General features: G+C 45.9%; 1 protein-coding gene across 10 annotated transcripts in view; it reads left to right on the forward strand.

Annotated features, from left to right (window-relative positions):
• Positions 1-10,926, forward strand: part of Tenm4 (teneurin transmembrane protein 4) — a 710,423-nt gene that overhangs the window by 579,570 nt on the left and 119,927 nt on the right. The gene's annotated exons all lie outside the window — the stretch shown is intronic.

Genomic DNA, 10,926 nt, shown 5'->3' on the forward strand with positions numbered 1-10,926 from the left:
TGTGTCTGTGTATCTGTGAGTGGGTATGTGCCTGTATATCTGTGAGTATGTGTGTTTGTATTTGTGTCTGTATGTGAGAGTGTGCCTGTGTGTGTGTGTGTGTGTGTGTGTGTGTATGTGTATCTGTGAGTGCGTATGTGCCTGTATATCTGTGAGTATGTGTGTTTGTATTTGTGTCTGTGTGTGAGAGTGTGTATGTGCCTATGTGTGTGTGTGTGTGTGTGTGTGTGTGTGTGTGTGTGTGTGTGCGTGTGCATATCTGTGTGAGTGAATGTGAGTATTGTCTCCTTGGCTGTCACTTCAGCTCTGGAAGCCAGTACTTCTGCTACAGGCTACTGTGTGGCATCGTCAGGGCACGTAATTTTACTTCAGTTCCCTTATCTAAAAATACAGAGGCACGAACACGCATCTACGTGAGATATGTCACCATTAAATTAAGTCAGTATGCACACAGAAAACAATAATCATCCCACAGTATGCACGTGATATCTTTCCGTAACCTCACTTCCAAGGGTTCTTTCACTGAGAGGAGCCATTCAAAAACTATTTGTGAGGCCAAGCAAGAGAGGCCTCATTGTCTGAACCCACTGTAGCCAAGAAGTTCATGTTCAGGGACCTCGTTAGAGAGCTGTGGCCTCTGTCTGTTACAGAGCGTAATGGAAAACCTTGTTGCCCAGAGCGGCTTCAGCAAGTGGCTTAACCCTTTCAGCCCTCGGTTTTCTCCTACATTCACTTACCTTACAGGCCTGGCACAGTGCTTCCTGTGTCATTTGTGACTCCTGCTTCCTGACACATGAGGTAGGCACAAAGACTGCCCAGTCTTCATCAGGAGACTCAGGCCAGAGGGCTTATCCTACACAATCCTTGTACCATTAGAGGTACGGACTGCAGGTTGATGGGTTGACAAAGATGGCCATGTCTGCCACCTCCTAGGGGAAAAACCTGTCTCCTCCGTGACAGGAGTGTCTGGCACCAAGAACAGGATTTAATGAAGGTAGCTTAAATCAACACACCCTGTAATGAAGTGTAAGCTGGGAAGGCCCTTAGCACTCTCATGGGGTCTGTGGAAACAGTAAAGCCAGATCTTAAACAAGTTATACTTAGGTCCCTGATCCTCAGCACCTTGGCTTCTGGCCCCCTCTCAGAACCTTCTCCTCCAATCCAGGCTCATCCATGCGGTGCTCCTTCCTGACAGGCCAGACAAGGCAACGGGAGACAGAGTCTCAGAGGCGACAAGGTCCAATCTCTCACCTCCAGCACGCATGTCTTTAGCTCTGGGCCCAACAGTATGTCACTGACTAAATCATATTGCTGGTGGTAAGGGGATATGGTCTCTACCCGTTTTATAGAAAGGCTGGGCTTTGGGAAGGAGAAATGTCTGGCCCAGCTTAGAGTCAGAGTTTAAATTAGATCTGGGCCCTCTGTACCTTCTTCGGCTCTTGCCTTAGATACCCTTTCCATCAACAAGAGGTCTTCTTGCCAGGATCTGCCTCCTTATGACAAGCAGTAGTATAGAAAGTTTAGTTATAAGGCCATTTCTTTCTTTGTGCTCATTTCATACCAGCCACTGAGCTTTAAGTTGGCCAGGATTGGTAAGATCCCTGAAAAGGTCATTGTGATATTGAGTGTGATGTTGAGTACAGGCGAATCTAGACTAGTCATGAAAATGAACCTCTGGATATATCTGTGAGGGAGTTTCTAGAGTAGGTCAACTGAGGCAAGAAGACCCGCCCTAAATGTGAGCCCCACCACTCCATAGGCTGGATTCCTAGACTGCATAAAAAGGGGAAAGCTGTCTGAGTACCAGCATGCATTATGTCTTGCTTCCTGACTGAAGCCGCCGTGTGACCAGCTAGCTACCTCAAGTCATTGTTGCTGTCAGCTCCCACTAAGGTAATAGACTGCCCCTTTGGACTGTGAGCCTAAACAAACCCTTCCTGCCCTAAACGGCGTTTGGTAGGTTAGGTTATTTTGTCTTATCAACAATAAATAACAAATATACTAGTGTTACTGTTAATAACACTGCTGGGTGAGGAAACACAAAGTTTAGAAGGATTTTATCAGTATCCACCCTGTTGTTTAGTGAAGAGCAAACTCCAGCCAGAGCTGGGTACAATCTTTCCTAAACGTGCTAATCAGGTTTCTGTCACTGTGACAAAATGCCTGATAATCAAGTAAAAGAAGTCAGGCTTCATTTTGGCTCACAGTTTAGGAAGTTCAGTCCATAGTCACTTGGTCCCACTGCTTTTGGGCCTGTGCCAAGGCAGCACACTGTGGTCGGAGCAGGAGCTGCTATGTGATGGCTACCAAGAGGTGAAAGAGGGAAAATGGTCAGGGTACCATTCACCCTACCCTTCTAAGACATGTCCCAAGTAAACAAATTATTTGTACTTAGTCTCACGTAATAAAAGGGCAACCACGTCCTGATAATGCGACAGAATGGGGACTAATCCTTAAACATATGGCCTTTGGGGACATTCAGGATCCAAAGCCTAACATTCAGCACAGTGGTTATCTGAGCCCTGCTTTGCAGTCATGTCTCTCAGGGCAAACTGTGACCAACAGGAGGTCAGGATCCTGTCAGTATTCTTAACACAGGGGCAAACACATATATTAGGTTCTTGTGATTACTGAATTGAGTTACTGTGATCAAAATGAAGACAATAGAGCCCCAAGGAACACAGAAGTGGGGGCTACAGATGAAGCTTCCCAGGAAGGTGGACGGCCAGGTCTCCAGGCTCCCTTCCTTCTGTTCCACTTCCTCCCCTCTTCCCTTCCACTTTCACTCACTCCACAAAGCTAAAGCAAAACCCTAAAGTCCATTTCTATCATGGACCTCATTCCTCTTGGTTCCATACCCTCCTGGACAAGGACCTGCATCGGCTTACCCCTCCCAAGCTCTCTCCCGGGGGAGCAGCCTTCACACAAAGTGGGTACACTCCTGGCCTGTGCCCGACCTCTTCTCCGTGTATTTAACCTGGTTTTTCTTTTGCTCAAAGTAAAAGGGGGAGGAAATTTAACCTCTTTAAAACAGTCCTTTAAATCGTCAAAGCACGTTTTTCCTTCAGAGTCTACAGGCTTCTAAAACCAACCCAGGCTCTTTGGCACTGTGTAGGCACCACCTGCCCCAGCCAAGTTCTTCTTGGGTCTTGGTTCCCGCTCTCTCCCCTTTCCCCCTGCTCAGCAAACTCTCTCCCATCTTATCTCCTATAAATGGCTTTTATTTGAGCGGAGGCTGTCGCTCCGTTTTATCCCTCTGTGTGGCTGGCTCGCAGAAGCAGTACATGGCAGAGAGTCTTGCCTGTAGAATGCTCATGCTGGTAGTTTATGATTCTTATCATTTCATTGCACTTGAGTTTCATGGAATAACAGGTGGGGATGCATTGGAAATTGAATGGCATGGGTTTGAAGACAGAATGCACCTTCAATAAAATCATGTGGGATTGGGAATAGGACCAGGCTCGATGGTCAAGCCTCAACTTACCCATTAATACTCCTAATAATAGCTTCCCTTATGGAACTGTTTCCAAATATACTTGAGTGCATGTGCATAAACTGCCCAGTATGGTGGCTTGCATTCAGTATGCACTTAATAAAGAAAACGTAAGAACTTTTTTTCTGTTATGCATAATTAAGTCTAAATTAGCCAAGCAGTTCTTACCCTCAAACAAATTCAAGTTTGGGGGAGAGTTTATATGGTCCTCACATTGGAGTCAGTCTCTTCTCTGAACTCCCTACCAGTCAGCATCACAGAGCAGCTCCAGGTCTGCATCCAGTCCATAGCTTGCACACAGTCCTGACAGTCTTCCCCATGTGTCCTGTGTCACAGCTAAGGATCCAAGAACCTTGCTATCCACTCAGGTTCCAGCCACCATGCATGCAGTCTGCGAAGGACTCTAGTCAGTGTGCATGAAGGTTTGGGAGCGTGAGGGTTAGAAAGTGATGAACTTTTCGAGGAGATGACCCAGGAAAGTCATCACCAAGGAATCTTGAGAGCCATTAGGAGGAAGGAAACTGAACAGAGACTACTTGGCACCCAAGAAAGAAACCACGCATGCAGCCATGAAGAGCCTTCTGTAAGCCTGGTGATAAAGTTGGTCTACACTCTCACTAGAGAGGAGGAGCGCCAGGGCAGAGAGGGCAGGGAGTGAAACAGGGCACAGGCAGGGTCCAACTCTATGGGCTCTCTGAATGCCTTACCAATTTTGGCTTAGAGGCCAGGGACATAGGTCAGTGAGACACTTGTTACAGGATCGTGAGGACCCAAGTTCATGCTCCAGCACACATAAAAAGCTAAGTGTAGCAGCCTGCACATGTCACCTTAGCATCGGAGAGGCAGACACAGGTGTGTTCAGGGCTCTCTGGTCAGCCTAACCTAATTAGGCTAATTAACCTAAGCTAAACTAACCCAGATCTTAGTGAAAGGACTTGTCTTTAAAAACAAGGCAGGGGGGGCTTCTGAAAAACGACACACAAAGGTGACCTCTGACTTCCACACATGCATGCACATGCATATCCTAGTACCTACTTGTACACACACACACACACACACACACACACACACATCATCATCATCATCATCATCATCATCATCATCATCATCACATATGCATACAAATCCTGGATTAAATTCTTTCAATGAACCTAGACTATTTTCTTTGCTTTCCTATCTATCTGGCCTAGGTCCATTCTGAATTTGGATGGAAACTTTCCAGAACCCAGATTCAGATTCTCTGAGATCCCATCCTCTTCTCTATCTCTCTCTCTTCTCCCTTCCTTCCATCCATCCTTCCTTACAGAGAGGAAGGGATGAAGAAAGAAAAAAATGAAAGAAAGAAAAAGAGAGAGAGGAGGAAGGAGGAGAAGGAAGAAAGAAAGAGAGAAAAAGAAAGAAAGAAAGAAAGAAAGAAAGAAAGAAAGAAAGAAAGAAAAGAAGGAATAGAAAGAAGAAAGTCATAAAGCATGTAAAAGAAAATAATAATTGGATGGATTGGGCTGATAAGAAGCTGAAAAGCTCTGAATTAAATGAAGTCACAATTGACAGCAAAATGAACCAAATGCTTAAAAAAAAAAAAAAAAAAAAAAGCTGAAAGCAGCATCCGAGTTAAGAAAAATTAAAGCTTCGAACATAGTCACTGCATTAGTGCTAAATTTTGAAAATGGTAATTCAACTTTATTTACGAGGCAAAATATAATTACATTTAAATTTGAGGGAAGAGAATTTAATTCTTATTAATGACAGAAAGACAGAGCGAGATGCTTTAATGCCAGAAAAATTGTCTGATGTTCATGGATGGAAGAGAAAATTAGATTCGGCGCTGAGCATTCTCCCCTGGTACAAGTCTCATTTGTGTAGCCAGAATTGTTCTCTCTCTGAGAAACATTACCTTCTCAGCCCAGAAAGCACAGTGCCGACAGCCAATTAAACATCAAAAGGAAATGATCGGGCCGGGCTATTTCTGTATAGGTATGTTACAAGACGGGAAACTCAAGGTTAGAATTTCACTGGAGAAATAATATCCATTGAGACTTGACATTTCCCATACCCCTTCCCAAAGCCAGTGACAGCCTAAGACTCAAAGTTCAGAATAATAAATATCTAAGAGATTGACACTGGCAGGGAGGAGCGTGTGATGGCAGAAGCAGCGAAGAGTTCACCAGTTGGTTGGGAAGTAACAAGAGATTTAGATAGAAAGAGATGGTCAGTTCCTAGCACTTAATCAAAGACTGGAAAATTGAGCCCAGACAGGCACACTGCTAAATACTGCCAGAGTTAAAGGTTGATAAAGCAAGAGCTGGCAGCTTTGTAATTTAGCAGAATTTCCCTCGACAGCCTTGGAACATTTTCTATCAGAACTGGAGCCTTTCAGTATGCAAATATAAGCCCTCCTGCAATTGGACTTCAGAGTCAAGCTTCTGTTTGGATGCTCTGGCTGACACTTTGTAGCAAATCTCCAGTCAGCTTCCTGAATCAAACTGCTGCTACTATAACTTGTAATTTAAAAGAAGAAGAAGAAGAAAAAAAAAAACCTGTCCTTTGAATGGAAATGTTACATTTTAACAGAGCCCCTTCCCATATGTGCTTCATGATTTATTCAAACAACTATATAAGACCCTGGCAGGGCAGGTGGTGTTGTTCCCAGGAAACCGGGGTTCAAGGAACTTGGGTGAGTTGCCCAAAGATACTTTGGGGAAACCAAGATTCAAAGCCAAAATCCTCTGGCTCATATTTTCCCTTATACAACACTTTCACTGGCAACTACCAAGGCTTGTGCTGAAGCTGGCAAGACAAGGCAGGCATCAGGACCATGCAATGCCAATCAGTTCAAGTAGAGCCTTTGCCACGAACCATGCATCTTACTCTTGCTTCCTGTAGCCATGATAAAATATCCTGACAAAAGCAACTTATGAGAGTAAGGGCTTATTTTAGCTCACAGTTCCAGCTCCTAGTACATCAGAGCAGGGAAGTCAAGACAGCAGGAATAAGAAGCAGCTGACCACATCATATCCACAGGCAAGAACAGCAAGAAAGGCATACATGCCTCCCCATTCTCAACTTGCTTTCTCCTTTTCTCTTTATTAGATATTTTCTTTATTTACATTTCAAATGTTATCCTCTTTCCTGGTTTCCCCTCTGCAAACCCCCTACCACCTACCCCTGCTCAGCAACCCACCCACTCCTGCTTCCTGGCCCTGGCATTCCCCTATACTGGGGCATAGAGCCTTCACAGGACCAAGGGCCTCTCCTCTCACTGATGACCGACTAGGCCATCTTCTGCTACATATGCAGCTGGAGCCATGAGTCGCTCTATGTGTACTCTTTGGTTGGTGGTTTAGTCCCTGGGAGCTCTGGGGGTACTGATTGGTTCATATTGTTCCTCCTAGGGATGGAGGGGAGATGCTCAGTGGATTAATAGCACTTGATATGCAAGAGGACCCAAATTCAAATCCATAGCACCCACATTAAAAAGCCAGGAATGACTGCCCAACCCTAAATCCCTAGGTCACTGTGGGAGTTGGAAACAGGGCTTCCTGGTCACTAACTTGGCTCCCGGTTCACGGAGAGACCCTGTCTCGGAGAAATAAGGCAGAGTGATAAAGCGAGACCTGGCTTATGCTCTCCTCTGGCTTCCTTAGACTCATGCACGAGCATACACTCACGCATGCACATATATCACACATACACATACCACACATATACAAATGCCGGTAGTAAGTCGGAAGATGGTGTAGGACCTGTATGAAGTTTGAAGTACCTAGGGGACATCCAGGTGGCAGTACCTAGGAAAACTAGATAGATGAACTCATGACTAAGTGGAGGAATTAAGCCTTTACAAAAGGAGACTGGGGCTAGAGGTCTTTGAAAGATTGATCACCTATCTCCTGCGTTTACCTTCTTAGGCTCTCGTGGAGGAGTTTGGGGTGAGGGGTTTCCGGCCCTAACTAAAATATGCAGCCCAGTCCTGTTCGTTGGCTTCTCTGCTCCCTGGCCTTTCCTGGTTGTTTTCCTGCCAATTCAGATCCCATTCAGAGTCCTTTTCTGGGCTAGGTTTGAAGGCCTCTCTAACCAGGAAGTCAGATATCCTCCAATTAAGATGCACGTCAGAGGCATACTGCTTCTTGCCACAGGTACTTTGTCAGGACTTGCAATCTGAACCCTGGGGAATAGGTGGGAGCCCTGCTCTGCCTGTGCCCTGGGTCTCCAGTCTCTGCCTGGTCCGGGGGCTGGCCAAGCTCCCCGAGTGAGGTGAAAGGCCACTTGCTTTCCACAGCTCATTAGCTTTCTACCTTCTTGGTCTATGGAGCAGAGCCACAACCTGGAGCAGTTCTGGCTGGAGGGTTTTGGGGGAGGGAAGTTGAAAAGCCCAGGTGAGTGGCTCAAGTTTGGCCTTGATGTCTAGAGGAGACTAATTACTGTAGGGACATCAGAGGTTCATTCTTATACCTTTTTCCTCTCCTGGTTCCTTCCAAAACAACCATCTGCTCAGCTTGCAGGGAAGGAAGGAGGGGCTGCCATACTCGGGAAATGATAGTTTGCTAGAAACACAAAGAGAGTCTCACCCTGGGAGAAAAATGAACTGTACTCTAATAACCGACCATGTGCCAGGCAAGCGGCTGACTTTGTGCTAGTTTGTGCACATGGGTTCCTTAGAGATGGGTCTAATTTTATATTAACTCCACATCCCGAGCTTCTAAGGCTATCATGTACATAGCAGATGCTTGGCATATTTTTGAATTAATTGTAAGCTTCTGGTGGAGAGTTGTCATTGTCATCATCTTATAAATGACATAGATAAGGCTCAGAGGTGGGCAGCATTTGTTCCCCATAGGTAGGAAGTAGTGAAACACCCAGCTCCTTACATGACTGCAGGCCCTCACTCTGTGCAAAGGCAAAGAGCTTCGGAAAAGTACATGGCCCACTATGGCCCACTAACTTGGCAATACAGAGATGTAGCAGAAGACACATTTTCTGTATGAGGCATTAGTCTGTGGTGGTAGGGTTCTTGACACATTACCTATAGACTAATGACCCTGAGAGAATAGTCCACCCAGGTATGTATCAGAGCACCTAGGACCTAGATGAGACTTCTCCCAGCCAGGGTTGAAGGAGAAGGATCCGAGGAGGAGCTGGTATTGGAACTGGAAACAGAAAGCACGTTTAGACTTGAGCCTATGCAGATGGACCACAGGAGGCCCACATGGGAAGAGCCCATGCAGAAGCCTAGAGGAGGGCCACCGAGTACAATGGCTGTTCTTTTCTAGCCATTTGCAAAGACTCTATGTGACTGCTTATCTGAGGTAGCTAACAAGGTCTTGCTCAAGTACTGACACAAATGGCACCCTGTATATAAGGCAAGGCACTTTCTTCCTTCTCGCCTGCCTTTCTGTCTATAGCACCGCTAGATTTCTGAAGTGTCTTCTCATGCTCTAACCACAAAAGCTGCTCCCCAGAGCCGGGCAGTGGTTGTGCACACCTTTAATCCCAGCACTTGGGAGGCAGAGGCGGGCAGATTTCTGAGTTCAAGGTCAGCCTGGTATTCCAGGACAGCCAGGGCTATACAGAGAAACCCTGTCTCGAAAAACCAACCAACCAAAAACTCAAAAAAACACAGCCAGGGCTATACAACAGAGAAACCCTGTCTAGAGAAACAAAACAAACAAACAAAAAACCCAAAAACCAAAACAAAACAAAAGCTTCTCCCTAGAGTCCTCAGCTCGCCCTCCCTTGACTCTCCATCCACTTTAAGAGGATCTCCTGGTGACAACACGCCACCTACAAAGTACTTTGCTTCAGCCGTCCCTGGCTTGCCCTCCTTCAGTTCCCACCTATCCCTTGGTCCTCAGCCTCCTTCTGGCAGGCTTCTCCACCACTCACTGATTCCCTGGTTTCTGCAACTTCCTTTCATGCCCACCTTGCAATTCCCAGACTCTCCCCCAAACATTCACTGTCTCTGGGCACACAGCTGGCTTCTGCCCTCCCAGTTGCCAGATCTCATCACGGGCAAGATGGGCAGCCTCTCTTCACCACACCCTGCACTTGTAGCACTCCCCACACTCTGAGAGCCCTAACCCTCTGTCCCCAGAGGGGCTACCTCAGTGCCCACACAGATTTCACCGCCATTCCATCCGGCAGAGATTCATGCCTCCTACTTCCTGAGGACCAACGCCATTGCTTAAGTCCTCCCATGTTATTCCAAACAGTCCTTTACATATCCTGTGCCCCACACATCTCTCTGCCTGTATTCCTATGCCCAACAGAGATACTTCTCACGAGGCCTGCCCCTCCAGTTACACTTCAGATTCAGTGCTCGCCAACTGTTCAAAGGCACCTCAGTGGAATCCAGTGTCCTTGTTCTCTTCCTAGCTTCTAGTCTCCCTTCACCTGGCTAATTTCCAGTACACAAGCATGATGTAGTTGCCGTATAATGACTGTTTACTTCATAAAAGATGGGAAGAATATGAAGCACCTTCCTTGGGCTTCGTATAACTGGCCTATAACCCCAAGCTCTTGGTATCCGTACCACACATTGCCTAATTTTTATGCAACTTTTGAGAAAGCTGAGGCATAGAGAGATGAAGCAACTGAATCACATGGTTTGGGTGGGTGGGTGGGTGGTGACATGCTAAATGATGAAGTAGCCGAGTAGACAGACAGATGGTCTCATGTTTGGGCAGACGGATAGGGGGGAAAAAAAAGCAGAAGAGAAAGGGCTCAGTGTACTGGCTAGGGTGAGGAAGCAGAATCCATTTCCAATTTCAGCAGTCAGGTTGTTTAACTCAGGCAATGATCTACTAAACAAGTTATACTCACAAAATGCTGTCTGATTGCATCAGGAGCCTCACTTCAACCTGATCCCACAGTTGATGGACCAAGAAAGCCAGGCTAGACAGACATCTTTCATTCTAGCCAATAAACGGTTGAGCAAATAACTTTATCTGCCCAAGCTGTTTGCCCAACTGTGATATGGAAGTAAATATCTGTCCTGAGGTATTAATGAATTAAAGGGGTGTGTGTGTGAGCACCACCAATAACTCGGGAACACCAAGGACACTTTGTCTCATTCTCATTTTGACTCATATGTTGGCTAGTGTGACTTAAACTTTCCATCTGCCAAGATCTCAAAGACAAGTAGTTAAACAGAAAATGTTATCAGGAAACATTTATTATCCCTCTATGGAAATAGCTAAGATCATTCTCCTAACCTCGGGTCCTAAGCAAAGTAGAATCATCTTTATTATCCTATCTATGTTCAGTAGAGACTTAAGGCTTCCCAGAGGTCACACGGGGCAGACTCAGTTTCCAAACCCAAGGAATTTCTAAACCACTTTCACCTCATTTTTCTTGTTCTGTGGGAGTTTTCAGGCACTTGCAGGGTGCATTCTCTACCCCCAGTTTTTATCAATGTATGTCTTTCCAAGTAGACG

This window comes from Mus pahari, chromosome 1 (assembly GCF_900095145.1).
Source record: "Mus pahari chromosome 1, PAHARI_EIJ_v1.1, whole genome shotgun sequence".
Classification (NCBI taxonomy): domain Eukaryota; kingdom Metazoa; phylum Chordata; class Mammalia; order Rodentia; family Muridae; genus Mus; species Mus pahari.